Here is a 14,603-nt window from a genome sequence, read left to right as displayed (position 1 = left end):
GTTGGGTAAGCAGCTCAAATGCTGATAGTACCTGCTAGCCAAGTGCTATAGGTCTGTCACCCCAACAAAGGGACAATGGTAGAGGAGCAATTAAGACAGGGCACTTTCTATGTCAATGAATTACTTCCCCCACACTGGGCTTGGTCATTTACTCATCAGGCAAAAAAAGGTATATGTTCTCTAGTTAGCTTCCTGTGGTTAAGCAAGTGCTAGACTGACTATATATCAACAGACAAGTACAACACTAATAATCACTGTCAATCAAACTTAACTGAATGATGCTAATTGGAATAAACCAAAGATCTAAATAAAATAGGGGTCTAAATTATTGATTTCCCACATTAAATGTTCCCATGTTCCATGTCCCACCTATTCTCCATGCTTACTCTCCTCCCTTTTTGAGACTTCCCAGCTTCCCTCAAGAATTGGGGAAAGGGACAAAACTAACCTACCTTTTCATGATCTGTCAATAAATTTGATAAGCACATCTATGCCTTTAATAAAAAATGATTACTTGTATATGGTACTTTAAAATTTACAAAGTGTTTTACATATATTATCTATGTTGGAGGGCTCAGAATATATTACATAAGGCAAAGGTGCTTGGATTACAACCAAGGATCAACTACCCAGCAAAACTGAGCATAATCTTTCAGGCAAGGAGATAAACATTTAATTAAATAGGGGACTTCCAGACCTTCCTGATGAAAAGACCAGAGCTCAATGGAAAATTTGATCTTTAAATACAAGACTCAAGAGAGGCATAAAAAAAAACATGAAAGAAAAAAAAACCATGCTATTTAATAAGGGCAAACTGTTTACATCCCTACGTGGCAAGATGATACGTGTAACTCTTCAGAACTGTATCTTTAATATGACATTTAGAAAGGATATACATGGACAGAGGCTGTGAGTATAACTTGACATTGATGTGATAATAAAAAAAAAAGTCTCATTAAGAGCTGAAAAGGGATTGTAATAGAAGAGAAAGAAATGAGGAGGCAGAAAAGGGTAAATTCCATTACATGAAGAAGCACAAAAACATTAGAAGGAAAGAACGGAGGGAGATGAGCATTGTTTGAACCTTCCTCTCATCACCAGATTTGACTCAAGGAGGGAATAACATACTCAGGCAAAAAAATCTAACTTGCCCTATAGGCAGTAGGAGGGGAAAGGGAAAAGAAAAGGGAGGGGGTGGTTAGAAGGGAAGGAAGAAGTAGTAAGAGAAAAGAGAAAGAAAAAGGAGAAGACTGATAGAAGGGAGGGAAGACCGAGGGAGGTGGTGGTCAAGAGCAAAACTCTAGTGAGGAGGGAAAGGGAGAAAGGAGAAATAAAAGCATAAACAGGGGAAATAGGATGTAAAAAAAGACATAGATAGTAATCATAACTGTGAATGTGAATGGGATGAACTCTCCCATAAAATGGAATTGGATAGCAGAATGGATTAAAAACCATAATCCTACAATATGTTGTTTACAAGAAACACATTTAAAACAGAGCTACACACATAGTAAAGGTAAAAGTCTGGAGAATATATTATGCTTCAGCTGAAGTAAAAAAAAAAAGGCAGGGTTAGCAATCCTGATCTCAGACAAATCAAAAGCAAAAATACATCTAATTAAAAGAGATAAGGAAGGAAACTATATCCTGCTAAAAGGCACCATAGACAATGAAGTAATATCATTACTAAACATATATGCACCGAGTAGAATAGCATCCAAGTTCTTAGGGGAGAAGTTAAGGGAATTACAGGAAGAAATAGACAGCAAAACTATACTAGTGGGTGACCTCAACCTCCCCATCTCTGAACTAGATAAATCTAACCACAAAATAAACAAAAAAGTTAACAAGACGAATATGAGTTTAGAAAAGTTAAATCTGATAGACCTATGGAGAAAACCGAATGAGGATAGAAAGGAATATACCTTTTTCTCAGTGGTACATGGCACCTACACAAAAACTGAACATGTACTAGGGATATAAAAACCTCACAACCCAAGGCAGAAAGGCGGAGATATTAAATTCATCCTTTTCAGATCATGAAGCAATAAAAATTACATGTAATAAAGGGCCATGGAAAGACAGACTAAAAATTAATTGGAAACTAAATAATCTAATCCTAAAGAATGAGTAGGTCAAACAACAAATCACAGAGACAATCAATAACTTCATACAAGAGAATGACAATAATGAGACAACATAACAAAACTCATGGGATGCAGCCAAAGTGGTTCTTAGAGGAAGTTTTATATCTCTCAATGCTTACATGAATAAAACAGAGAACAAGTAAAGCAATGAATTTGGCATGCAACTAAAAAAGCCAGAAAAAAAATAAATTAAAAATTCCCAATTAAATACCAAATTAGAAACAATGAAAACCAAAAATTAAGAAAACTATTGAACTAGTAAATAAAACTATAAGCTGGCTTTATCAGAAAAAAACAATAACATAGATAGACCTTTAGTTAATTTGATTTAAAAAAAAAGAAAGAAAACCAAATTACCAGCATCAAAAATGAAAAGGGTGAATTCATGACCAATGAAGGGGAAATTAAAACCATAATTAGGAACTTTTTTGTTAAACTGTATGCCAATGAATTTGACAATCTTAGGGAAATGGATGAATATTTACAAAAATATAAATTGCCCAGATTAACAGAAGAGGAAGCAAAATACTTAAATAACTCCACCTCAGAAAAAGAAAGTGAATGGGGAATGGCTGAACAAGCTGTGGTATATGAATGTGATGGAACACTATTGTGCTATAAGAAATGATGAACAGGCTGACTTCAGAAAAACCTGTAAAGATCTGTATGGTCTGATGACGAGAGAAGGGAGCAGAACCAGAAGAACATTGTACACAATAACAGCCACATTGTACAATGACTAACTGATAAACTTATCCCTTCCCAGCAATACAAGGATCTAAGACATCTCCAAAGGCCTCATGATAGAAAATGCTATCCACATCCAAAGAAATAACTATGGAGTTTGAATGCAGATCAAAGCATACTATTTGCTATTTTTTTTTCTTCTGCTGAGTTTGTTTCATCTTTCTGGTGGTTCCTCCTATTGGTTCTAATTCTTACTTACATCACTAATGTGAAAATATGTTTAATAGGAATGCATATGTATAGCCTATATCAGATTGTGCACCGTCTTGGTGAGGGGAGAAAAATTTTAAACTCAAAAGCATATGGAAGTGATTGTTGATAAATTAAAATAAATTAATTTTTAAAAAATACAAAAAGAAAAAGAAATTGAAGAAGCCATCAATGAACTCCCTAGGAAAAAATCTCCAGGGTCAGATGGATTTACAAGTGAATTCTATCAAACATTTAAAGAACAATTCATTCCAATACTATATAGACTATTTGGGAAAATAAGCAAAGAAGAAGTCCCAAATTCTTCTTATGATACAGATATGATACTGATACCTAAACCAGAAAGAGTCAAAACAGAAAGAAAATTACAGACTTAGCTTTTCTCAGCAACGCAAGGATCTAAGACAATTCCAAAAAACTCATGATGGAAAATGCTATCTACATCCAGAGAAAGAACTGGAGCCTGAATGCATATCGAAGCATACTATTTGCTCTTTTTGTTTTGTTTCTTCTCTCTCGTGGTTCCTCCCATTCATTCTAATTCTTCTTTACAATATGACTAATGTAAAAATATGTTTAAAAAAATGTATATGTAGAGCCTATATCAAATTGCATGCTGTCTCAGGGAAGGGAGAGAGGCAGAGAAAATTTAAAACTCAAAAGCCTACGGAAATGAATGTTGAAAACTAAAAGCAATTTTTTTTAAAAAACGTTCAATGGAATAGGGCTCAGAACAAATCCCTACAGCACTTGAGTGCTGACTACTTTACAAACTGCAATTAACTCATTCATAACTAATCAAGCAGTGACTAAACTGTTCTAATCTCACCTTCTTTACTACATTATTGACTCTCCCGTATCTTTCACATTGGGAGCATAATGATATTTACAAAATTCTGTACTCTGGCCCAAAGACAAGTTTTTTCTCTTATTGATGGTCCCTTTACTTTTTGGACACACCGCTGCTCAGTACTGACTCTTCCCTTTCCAATAAAGAAATCCCTTGCCTCATTTGCATCTCTAGTCAATGACCTCTCTACTGAGCAGAAATGGATCACCACCATTAAGTGAAAGGCTTTCCACATGAACTATATTTTTACGGTTCCTATCCAATATTAAGTAATTTGTCAAGGAGTCTGTTCCAGACAAAAGTATGGCTTCCATGAGTTTATTAATGAGGTTTCTCTCCATCATAAATTTTATAAGGTTGAGTAAATGCTGTGATCTGGGGGAATGCCTTCCTACATTTATTACATTCCTAAGACTTCTCTCTAACATGTATTCTTTTATGTGATGAAAGACCTGCTTTCTGGGGGAAGGCCTTTCCACATTCATTGCATAGGGTTTCTCTCCAGTATGAGCCCTCTGATGTCAAGTAAGTGTTGTGCTCCTGGGAAAGGCTTTCCTACAATCACTGAATTTAAAAGGTTTCTCTCCAGTATGAATGCTATAGTGCTGTGGAAGATCTGACTTCTGAAAGAATGCCTTCTTACACACATTGCATTCATGAGGTTTTATTCCTGTATGAGTTTCCGGTGCTTAGAAAGGTTAGAGCTTGATCGGAATGTCTTTCCACATTCATTACATTCATAGGGTTTCTCTCCAGTGTGAATTCTCTGATGTCGAGTCAGTGTTGTACTCCAGAAAAAAGCTTTCCCACAATCACTACATTTAAAAAGTTTCTCTCCAGTATGAATTCTGTTGTGTTGTGTAAGATCTTACTTCTGGCAAAAGATCTTTCCACATTCAATACATTCATATGGTTTCTCTCCAGTATGAATACTACTCTGTTTTGTAAGACCAGACTTCCTAGAGAATGCCTTTCCACATACACTGCATTCATAAGGTTTCTCTCCACTATGAATGATACTGTGATGGGTGAGAATGAAGTTGTGAGAGAATGATTTCCCACAAACACTGCATTCATGAGGTTTTATTCCTGTATGATTCCTATGGTGTTTAGAAAGGCTAGTGCTTGATTGGAATGTCTTCCCACATTCATTGCATTCATAGGGTTTCTCTCCACTATGAGTTCTCTGACATCAAGTCAGTGCTATGCTCCAGGAAAAGGCTTTCCCACAATCACTGTATTTAAAAGGTTTCTCTCCTCTATGAATGTTACAATGTTGTTTAAGGGCTGACTTTTTTCGGAATGTTTTCCTACATTCATTGCATTCATAAGGTTTCTTTCCACTATGAATAATACTATGATGAGTGAGAATGAACTTCTGAGAGAATGTCTTCCCACAAACATCGCATTAATGAAGTTTTATTTGTGAATGAGTTCTCCGGTGCAGAGAAAGTTTAGAGCTTTGTCAGAATGTCTTCCCACATTCATTGCATTCATAAGGTTTCTCTCCGGTGTGAGTTCTCTGATGCTGAGTCAGTGCTGTGCTCCAGAAAAAGGCTTTCCCACAGTCACTGCATTTAAAAGGTTTCTCTCCTGTATGAATGTTGTAGTGTTGTGTAAGAGCTGACTTTTGAGAGAATGCCTTCCTACATATACTATATTCACGAGGTTTTATTCCTATATGACTTCTCTGGTACAGACAAAGTTTAGAGCTTTGTCGGAATGTCTTCCCACATTCACTGCATTCATAAGGTTTCTCTCCAGTGTGAATTCTCTGATGTCGAATCAGTGCTGTGCCCCAGGAAAAGGCTTTCCCACAATCACTGCATTTAAAAGGTTTCTCTCCAGTATGAATCCTACATCGTCTTATAAGATCTATCTTTTGGTGGAAGGCCTTTCCACATTCATTGCATTCAAAAGGTTTCTCTGCAGTATGAATTCTGTAGTGCCATGTAAGACTTGTGTTATGCTGGAAGCCCTTTCCACATTCACTGCATTTATAAAGTTTCTTTTTATCTTGAATACTAGAATGTTGATTAAGATCTGTATTCCCACATTTAGTCAACTCAGAACACTTTTTTCCTGTATCAGTTCTCTGGTGCAGAATAAGTTCTTTTTTTGGGAGGAAATAATTCCCACTTTCATGAAGTTTCTCTTCAGTATGAATTCCATATTTTCTAATATAGTCAAAATCATAACTGAAGGCTTTCTCACATTTGTTAACGTCAGAATACTTCTTATGCAAACAGATTTGATTACACTGACTTCAGTCTGAATACATGGGGAGGGTCTTTTTCTGAACATCACTCTTCTGGAGTTTCATTACTACAGATTTTCCTTGTTGCCCTGGGCTAGAGATTTGGCTATATTTACTATATTCAGAGCCTCTGACTTCATCAACAGTTTCTGTGTGGATTACTTTTCCTTGTGTAGAACGTTTCTCCTCATTGCTCTGCTCTTTCTTTAACCCACCATAATATTCCCAGCCTTTTCTTATCTTGAAGATCCATGAATCATTCCACAAAAACCTTGGCTGGAATAAGTCTTCCAAAGAAACACTCATCTTTAGAGGTAACTCCTTGGTATGTGGCCTGGCATCCCAGTCTGAAAAAAAGAAAAAAATGAAAACCACCCTTTTCCTTGAATAAATAAACTTTGTTCTGTGCTTCACTGTCCCCAATATTCTGGATGTTATGAGCAATGTACATATTGTTTTCACTTGAAATGAAATAAATTCTTATGTCTTCTAAAATTTCTGTGCATTCACAATGCTTAAACTTTCATAAGACTCAGTAATATTATTAGGCAAATATGACAAAACTGACCCAGATAAAGAACAAACAATGGAAACACAGACTATTGCTGACTCTCCTACAACAATATGAACAATGTAGCTTGAACTTTTTTTGTTTTGTTTTTAGGAAAATTCATCAAATCACACCTCGGAGAGTCATGGGAGTGTGATTACTGGGTCAAAGAAAAAGAAGTTACGTGTAGCTGCAATTCTGAAGAATTCCATTTTGCTCTCCAAAAATGAATACATAAATAAAGATTCAAGTTCCACCTAAAGTGTAAAACATTGCTAAATTCTGAAAGCACCAACAGAAGCAGATCATTTCTATCTACCTCTACCAAGTAACTCTAGTATAAAAGGGGAAGGCCATCATCTGAACAAAATGGAGTGGGGTAGACATTATCTGTAAAATGTATGGCAGAGAGAAGAGTTCATTTCCAAAAAAGTTATCCAGAGGATCACAAATGGGCTGCTTTGAGTGGGCTCACAGACGAGAGACCAGCTAAGCAATGGGGGATGTCACATACTCAATTGCATGGCCCTCATTGACTCACCTGGCCAGCAGGTTCTTAGGACACTATCCATTGGAATCCTATGTGCTTCCCCTGACTCCAGCTAAGAGATCACATCCATGTTGGAATCTGCAAGGCCTAGTCAAGAGAAATGGCAAAGTGATACAGAAAGAGGGTCACCTCAAAACCAAAACCTCATAGGCCCCTAGAATCAAGCTAGGAAGGTCCAGGGAGTCTGGGGACCACGGAGGAGCAAAAAGAAAACATCTGAAGGGTGATCTGGTGTGCTTTCCTTAGAAAATATAGGAATGGCACAAAGAACTGAGAGACGATGAGTTCATTTGATCCATTCAATATTGAAGAATCTGGGACCTTTCTTGACTGCAAGTATTTGCCCCAGGACTTGAGAAAGCTTCCCTGGCCCAAGGGAACAGAGAGCTGGAATGGGATCATACAAAGCAAATCAGTTTCCAGACATACAAAGTAAGAGCCCTTCAGCTGGGACCAAAAAGCATAAGCACCCTGTCTCTTGGCCTCACTGTGATTAACAAATGCTTGGTTTTCGTTTTTTGAACAGGACAAAGCATCAGTGCTGAATACTAAACACAGCTCCAAGAAGGAAACAAATAACCTTTCCTGGGCAGATCCTAGGTCCCAAGAAGAGCCATCCTTACCCAGGCTGATCAGGTTCCTGTAGTTCTCCAGCATCACCTCCCAATAAACCTCTTTCTGGAAAGTGTCCAGGTAGCCCCACTCCTCCCAGGTGAAGTCCACAGCTACATCCTTGAATGTTACTGATTCCTGAAACAACAAATACATTTGTACTCATCCAGGGATCATATCTCAGATGGATCTAGGAGGGGAGGTGAAGTGGGCAAGAAGGAGAAGGACTACTTGTTACTATATTCAGATTTTCAGTGTTCAAAGCCATATCTTTAGAAGTAGTTACCACATGTCTCAGCCGTACCAGATTCTGAATCGTATTACAGATAAATAGTCATTGTCAAGTCAATAAAGATTTATGGAAGGTCTACCCTGTGTCAAGCCCTGTGCTGAGCCCTGGAGATTCAAAGAAAGCAAAAACAGTCCCTGCCCTCAAGGAGCTCACAGTCTAATGGGGGAGACAGCAAGCACCTGACCACTGACAAACAACGTCTAGACAACACTTTCCTCCCAACCACCTTGCGAAGACCAGCATTCCTCATCCCTGCTTTACAGATGAGCAAACCGAGGCTGAGAAAGGCTTTGTGGATTGCTCATGTTCACAGACAGGATCAGAGCTATGGCTCCCACCCCTGCCTCCAGAGCCCGTCCAAAGCTCTCCACCAGACCATGATGCCTCCTTCTCAGCAGCTCAGGTTTACCTTTGGAAGTCTTCTCCCAAGGCAGCAGAACCAAGCAACAGGCCTTTGTTAAGGGCTAACTATGTGCCAGGCACTGGGTTACATGATGGGGATGCAGAGAAAAAGCAAAAACAGTCCTGCCTGGGGCCAGCAAGTCACTAGCAGCTGAGGGGGCAGGAGTGGGTTCCTGTAAAAGTCAGGGCTCAAGCTGATCCGTGAAGCAATAAGTCAGTGCCTCCAAGAGGGGCAAAGTGAGGAAAGAAAAGCATTCCAGGCAGGGAGGGGAGGCAGAGGCAGAGAGGAAAGATGGGGCTTATGTGTGAGGAACAGAAAACAGGCCAGGCTGGCTGGGCCACAGGAAGCAGAGAGGACTTTAACACAGTGAGACATGTGCAAAACATTAAACGCCAAACAGAGGATTTTATATTTGATCCTGGAAAGAACAGGGAGCCCTGGGCTGAAAGAAAGAGTGAGCATTCAAAGAGAATAATGAAGTTCAGACACAGGGAAGGTTTGGGGAGAGATACTGAGTTATCCTGGGAGATGATACGTTGGAGATGTCTATGGGACACCCAGTTTAAAAAATCCTATTTTCACAGTTGTAGATTCAAGAGTGGAACCAATGGCATGAGATGAAACCCCCAAGAAAGAGACTTTGGAGAGAGAAAAGAGGAGGGCCAGGCCAGAACCTTGGACAAGCCCCCCAGACAGAAGGTATGACGTGGATGTTGACCCAGATAAGGGGGCAGAGAAGGGAGGAGTGGTCAGACAGGAAGGAGGAGGGGACCCAAAGGAAGCAGGGCCATGAAACTGTCAGGGAAGAGAGGATGAGGCCTGAGAAGAGGCCACTGGATTGGGACATTTGGGGAGAGTTAGCAATAACCACTGAGAAGATCAGAGAAAGTCACCCAGGACATGCTGCTTTTCAGGCTTCCTCAGAGCTGCTGAATCAAGTGAGGTAACCAAAATTTATTAAGCACCTACTGGATGCCAGGCACTGTGGTCTGCTGACTGAATGGCTGATCAGCCCAAGGTGCTCTGATGAAAGAGAGCATTGGAGAAAGGACCCATCTACACTGTGACCCGAGGCACCTGGCAGGGAGGAGGACCATGCTACTTACCTGGGGGGTCCTGCTAGTGAAGAACTCGGGGCCCATTCTGGCTCCTTGCAGCTCCCCGCTCTGGCCTGCACCCAGGCCCCTGGGGTCCCACGAGGCTGAGCTGGAAAGGAAAAGGCAGCCCTGAGGGGGGTGGGCCCTTCCCCCTCACCCCCAGACCTGCCTCTGCCTGGGAAATGCCCACGGTGACCCCGGGGGTGGCCTGTCTGTGTCCAGGTCTCGGGTCAACTCAACGTGCATTGATGAAGCGCCCACTGTATGCCTCACTGCATTCTAGGTGCTGGAGATGCCAAGGAGAAAAAAAAAAAGCAAGGCTGTGCCCCTCTCGCCCCCACAGCAGGGGAATGCCTGGTCATCTTAAGGACTGGGCAGTGACACGAGGGAAGGTTAAGGAGGGGGCCCTGGGCTGAACGTTCCTTTCCCAGGGCACAAACCCTAGAAATGGAGAGAGGCAGGGACGAGGGGATCGTGAAACCGAATAAGAAGGGGGGGAGCAGTGTGGGAGCCCAAGGTCATCCATGCCAGAGCAGGGGGTTTGGGGAGCAGAAGGGGAACGAAGGGCACAGAAGTGAGAGTGGAGGAAGATGGGGGGTGGGGGAGAAAGGGGAAATGGGAGGGAGGAGGAGGGGAAGGGGAAACTGAGGAGAAAGAAAAGGAAGGGGGAGAACTCGGGATAAAAATTAAGGGAGGGGGCGGGGCGGTCCTGCCCCACTCGCACCCCGCCCCCCCATGTTCCAGGAGCCTTCCCATTTCAGAGACGAGCCAATTGAGGCAAGGACAGAGGAACAGAGGCCGCAGAGGGAAGGGTGGGGTCCCGGCGCCCCCTCTTCGCCTCCTTCCAGACACACAAGGGCCACCCACCCTGAAGAACCATGAGGTACGAACCCAGACTGGGGCTCGGGGACCCGGAAGCAAGAGGAAACTTCCGCGTCTGCGCAGTGTCTCCCTCAGCTAGGAAGGCGCCCATTGGCTAGATCAGGGAAGGGGCGGGGCGCCAGCCACCTCGCCTGGAGCTGCAGCTGGGGAGGGGCAAGCCGCTCCAGCGGCGCCTGCTCATTCTTCACCTTCCCCCCCCCCCGCCCCCGTCGGGTTTGGGACTTTGAGCCAATTCGAAGCACCGCCCCTGCTTTCGCCACCCCATCCCCCCACCCCCGCGGCTCAGACCGCCCCTCTGCCTCGGTGTCCTCCCTGTCACGAGGGGCCGCCCCGGACGCTGCGGGAGGCCGTCAGTCTCTTGCTCAGGGAAATGGGCCCAGGGCTCTCTCCGGGGTCTCCTGGGATCCTGAAGCTGGTTCTGGGGGGCCCAGGGTCCCCCCACCCTGCCGCGCCTTTGACTTTGCAGGTGCTTCCTCCGGGAGCACCCCCTTCCCAGCTGCCTCTCGAGGAAAGGCCCTTGCCTTCCCCAAGGGGTGGGGGTGGGGGGAGACAGCAGAGCAAGAAATGACCCCTGACCTCCCCAGACCTGCCCCTCCCCCCAGGTGGGTGAGACCCTCATCCCTCATCCCTCCTTCCCAGAAGAGTTGCTGGTCATTGGATTGGTTTGCCAAGCTCCCTACACGCCCTGTGTCCTTGGACCCTTACCACAGCCATTGCACAGAGGGGAAACTGAGGCACACTTGTTGCAGTGTTTGGGGCTAGACCTGAATCCAGGTCCCACACTGCCCCCTGCTGCCACCCATGCCCATCCTCAGCCTCTTGACTTTGATGCCATCCCTACTAAGGGTTCCCACCTTGTCCCCCAGGATTCACAGCCTGATCACAACATTCAGGGCTCCTGCCTGCTCAAGTCAGACTTGGTGCTGGGTGGGTTTCAGGGGCAATCCTATGTTCCCATGGCCAGTCTTGGGGTCCTTTTTTCAGCTTTCCAGTATTTAAAGCGCTTGTCTCTCTACATCCTGCAAATAAAGCAAATCCTAGGATGTCTCTGGCACTTGACCAGCCTGGGGTACATGGAGGGAAGGGGGCTTTCCTTGGATTCTGTCCCCGTAAAAAGGTATTGATAAATGGCTGAGGTGTTCCCGGCTGAGAACACTGGGCTCTGCATCATAGAAATGATTGTGTAGTCATCCTGTTGGTGTGTTCAGAGATCAGCTTCCTGATGGGGTGCTTGGATGCTTGTGCTCGACTTGGACCCAAATTTCTCTCTAGTCTCAGAAACACTGTCTCTGACAATCACTCCCCAGCCCAAGGACACTGTGCCTAGCAGTTATTCATGCATGGGCCCCAGCAAGACCCTTAACTCTCTCCCTGGTGCAGCTACACAAAGCTAGATGAGAGAGTGCTGGGCTGCTCAGGCCCCAGCCCTCAGATCATGTCTCTGGAAGCCTCCCAATTCCTTAGTAAGCTCTTGTGTTGTGAGAAAGCTTTCCCTTGTTGCAGAGCATTCTCTCATCAAGACAGAGGGAGAGGGGTGCCTTGCCCAGCCCAAGGAGTTTTGTCTTTGGCTGGCCCAAGGACTCTTCCTCCTGCCAGACTCCCAAGATCCATACCTTTGACATCTCCCTCCCTGTCTGGTATACTCCCTGTACTTTCCCATCCATAGCTCCCAAAGACACCTGGACCTTTAGATTACCTAATCGATATCCCTGGCATTCCATTCCCATGCCCTTTTCCATATAGACCCTAGCTCCGTCCTCAGTCTCTCGCAGGTTCCTTGAGAATCCTTGTCCGCTGAAAAGTGTAACAATAAATCTTTGCCACCTTGACTTGAAGAATGCTTGAGTCTGCGAATTCATTCCAGATGACCCCATGCTACACTTTGGTCTTTGAGGGGTCTCAACCTCTCAGACCGCAACATTCCCAGTTAGTCTTGGCCAAGGCCCAGCCAGCTGGGAGCTGTTTGATTGGAGCTTTCCAGAACTCAGTGTTTGACTGGTGGAGACCACCTAGATCGGGGCATGGCAGCCAGGGAAGGGAGGCAGGGTCTGGGGGGACCCAAGATCGAGTAAGAAGAAAGCAGTCTGTTAACCCAGAGGCCATGGGGTGGGGGTGTGATTATGCTCCTCCTAGCAAGAGGTGCAGATGACATCTCTGCTTACCTGGAAGCTTTTCAGCTGTAACCCCAGCAGGAAAAGCCACTTACTACATTTTTCACAAGGACCATTAGCATAACTATTTAAACCAGACTGTAGAAACAATATTTTTTCTGGCAATCAGTTGGTTAATATGTATTTATTAAACTTCAAGATAACCCTTCCTCAAATCTCCTTTTCCAAAACTGCATCACCCTTTTACTTTCAAGCCTTCCATTTACACTGAGTTAGTTCAAAGAGATTCCAACTTTTCTTTAACTTTCTGCCCATTCTGCTCTCATCCAGACTTGGTTAAAGCCCTTCCAAACTCGACCTTTGGGGCTTCTCTTACTGTTTTCTACTTTGTTAATTCCTTTTAGTCTTAACGATTGTGACAGACTTAATCTTCGCTCACTCCCCTGAATTTTTCCTTCACAATTTAAAACCAATTAGTTGGAGAGGATTCGGGAAAGATGGGGTAGTAGGTCAGAACACTTTCAGCTCTCCAAATTTCATCCACCAAAAAAGAAAAGACAGAACACCTCAAAGATAACATAAAGTAGCAGAAATAAACAGAAACCAGGGTAAAACAGTTGTCCTAACCTAAGACAACCTAAGAAAATCCCAGGAAAGACCCGACCTCCAGGGGCCAAGGTTGGGCCTGAGTGAAGTGCAAACACTGCAGAATCCACGAACAACAAGCCTGAGGGGACCTGAATGGGGAGGCAGCCTCTGAAGCTTTCACCTCAAGGACAGCATGGGAGGCCGAAGGCTTAGTTCCTTGTTCTAGAATGTCACATATTTCTGTAGGCAGAATGACTTGGGGAAGAAATCATCTCTCTCCTTCTTAAAGTTAATCTCTTTTATGCTAGAAAGACAGACATTCATTTACTTATTTCAAAGAGGAGAGTACTTGGCAATGCCCAGCGGAATAGGCCAGAGCCCAGTTAGCGGTCTGGAATTTATAGTCTATTGTATAAAAGCAACTTTCATCTTGCTGCTGGCACTTCAATGTGGAAAGAAATTTGTAAGCATTTTTTTTCTCTGACTGTGAATAATCTTAGTTCCTAATTGCCTCCTACTTTTACAAAGCTTATGATACTCTCCAGTACTATAGATTAATGAATTAATGCATCTAATTAAGCAGTTAGAAGTTTCAGGTTTGTCCATCATCAAAAAGAACTTAATTTTCTAATGATTTTAAGTGAACAGAAATCTTTATCACACTAATTTTTGAATTCAACTAAATCAAATATGGCTGTATAATCACTTATCTATTTAAAACTTCAACTTTCTCACAAGGACTATTAACTGCTAGGATCTCAAATTTCAGGGCTCACTGTCCTCAATTAGAAAAGTGATGGTGGGACTACATCTGTTGGAATGTGATTGTAAACATCACATTGGTTCAATTAAATGTGAATGAAACAACAGAAGTTCTTAAAACTTTATAAAGTTTACTGGTACCCCCAACTCATAAAAATACTTTTTAAAATATCGAAATCATAATTTGGAAATTTTCAGTAGAGAAATTAGCCCCATTTGAAAAAAATTCAGTCTTATTCATTTTGTAGTTCTCTTTCATCTCTGCAGTTTCCAACTTGGCCACTGTTGGCAACATGGAGAAAAGAGAGACTTGTCTTCTCTGAAGAGTTTTACAAGTTTTACTTTTTACAGTCTTTTCTCCTCGGTTGACCAGTCCAAAAGAAAAAGCAGATGCTACCAGCATAGATTAACAGCTAAGAGCACAGAGAAGAGGGACACTTACTCCGTCCTCCCCTTTTACTCTTCCCTTTAGTGAAGGATAGGGTAGAGGAGCAGATGGAGGAAAAGGAGGAGTAGACTGAGTAGAAGAAGCACAAGAGAGAAAG

At 42.9% G+C, this 14,603-nt stretch overlaps 1 pseudogene across 1 annotated transcript; it reads right to left on the bottom strand.

Moving 5' to 3' along the window:
* Window positions 1–4,275: 4,275 nt before the first annotated feature.
* Window positions 4,276–10,638, bottom strand: LOC110202572 (uncharacterized; annotated as a pseudogene). The gene is made up of 5 exons (XR_013485607.1): window positions 10,583–10,638; window positions 9,725–9,824; window positions 7,935–8,061; window positions 7,303–7,398; window positions 4,276–6,558 (listed from the first exon to the last, which is right to left on the bottom strand). The product of XR_013485607.1 is annotated as an uncharacterized LOC110202572 (transcript).
* Window positions 10,639–14,603: the final 3,965 nt, after the last annotated feature.

Source organism: Phascolarctos cinereus, unplaced genomic scaffold, assembly GCF_003287225.1.
Source record: "Phascolarctos cinereus isolate Bilbo 61053 unplaced genomic scaffold, phaCin_HiC Scaffold_4;HRSCAF=312, whole genome shotgun sequence".
Taxonomy (NCBI): domain Eukaryota; kingdom Metazoa; phylum Chordata; class Mammalia; order Diprotodontia; family Phascolarctidae; genus Phascolarctos; species Phascolarctos cinereus.
Note: the sequence above shows the minus strand (reverse complement) of the source record. Positions and strands in the feature narration are given on the sequence as shown.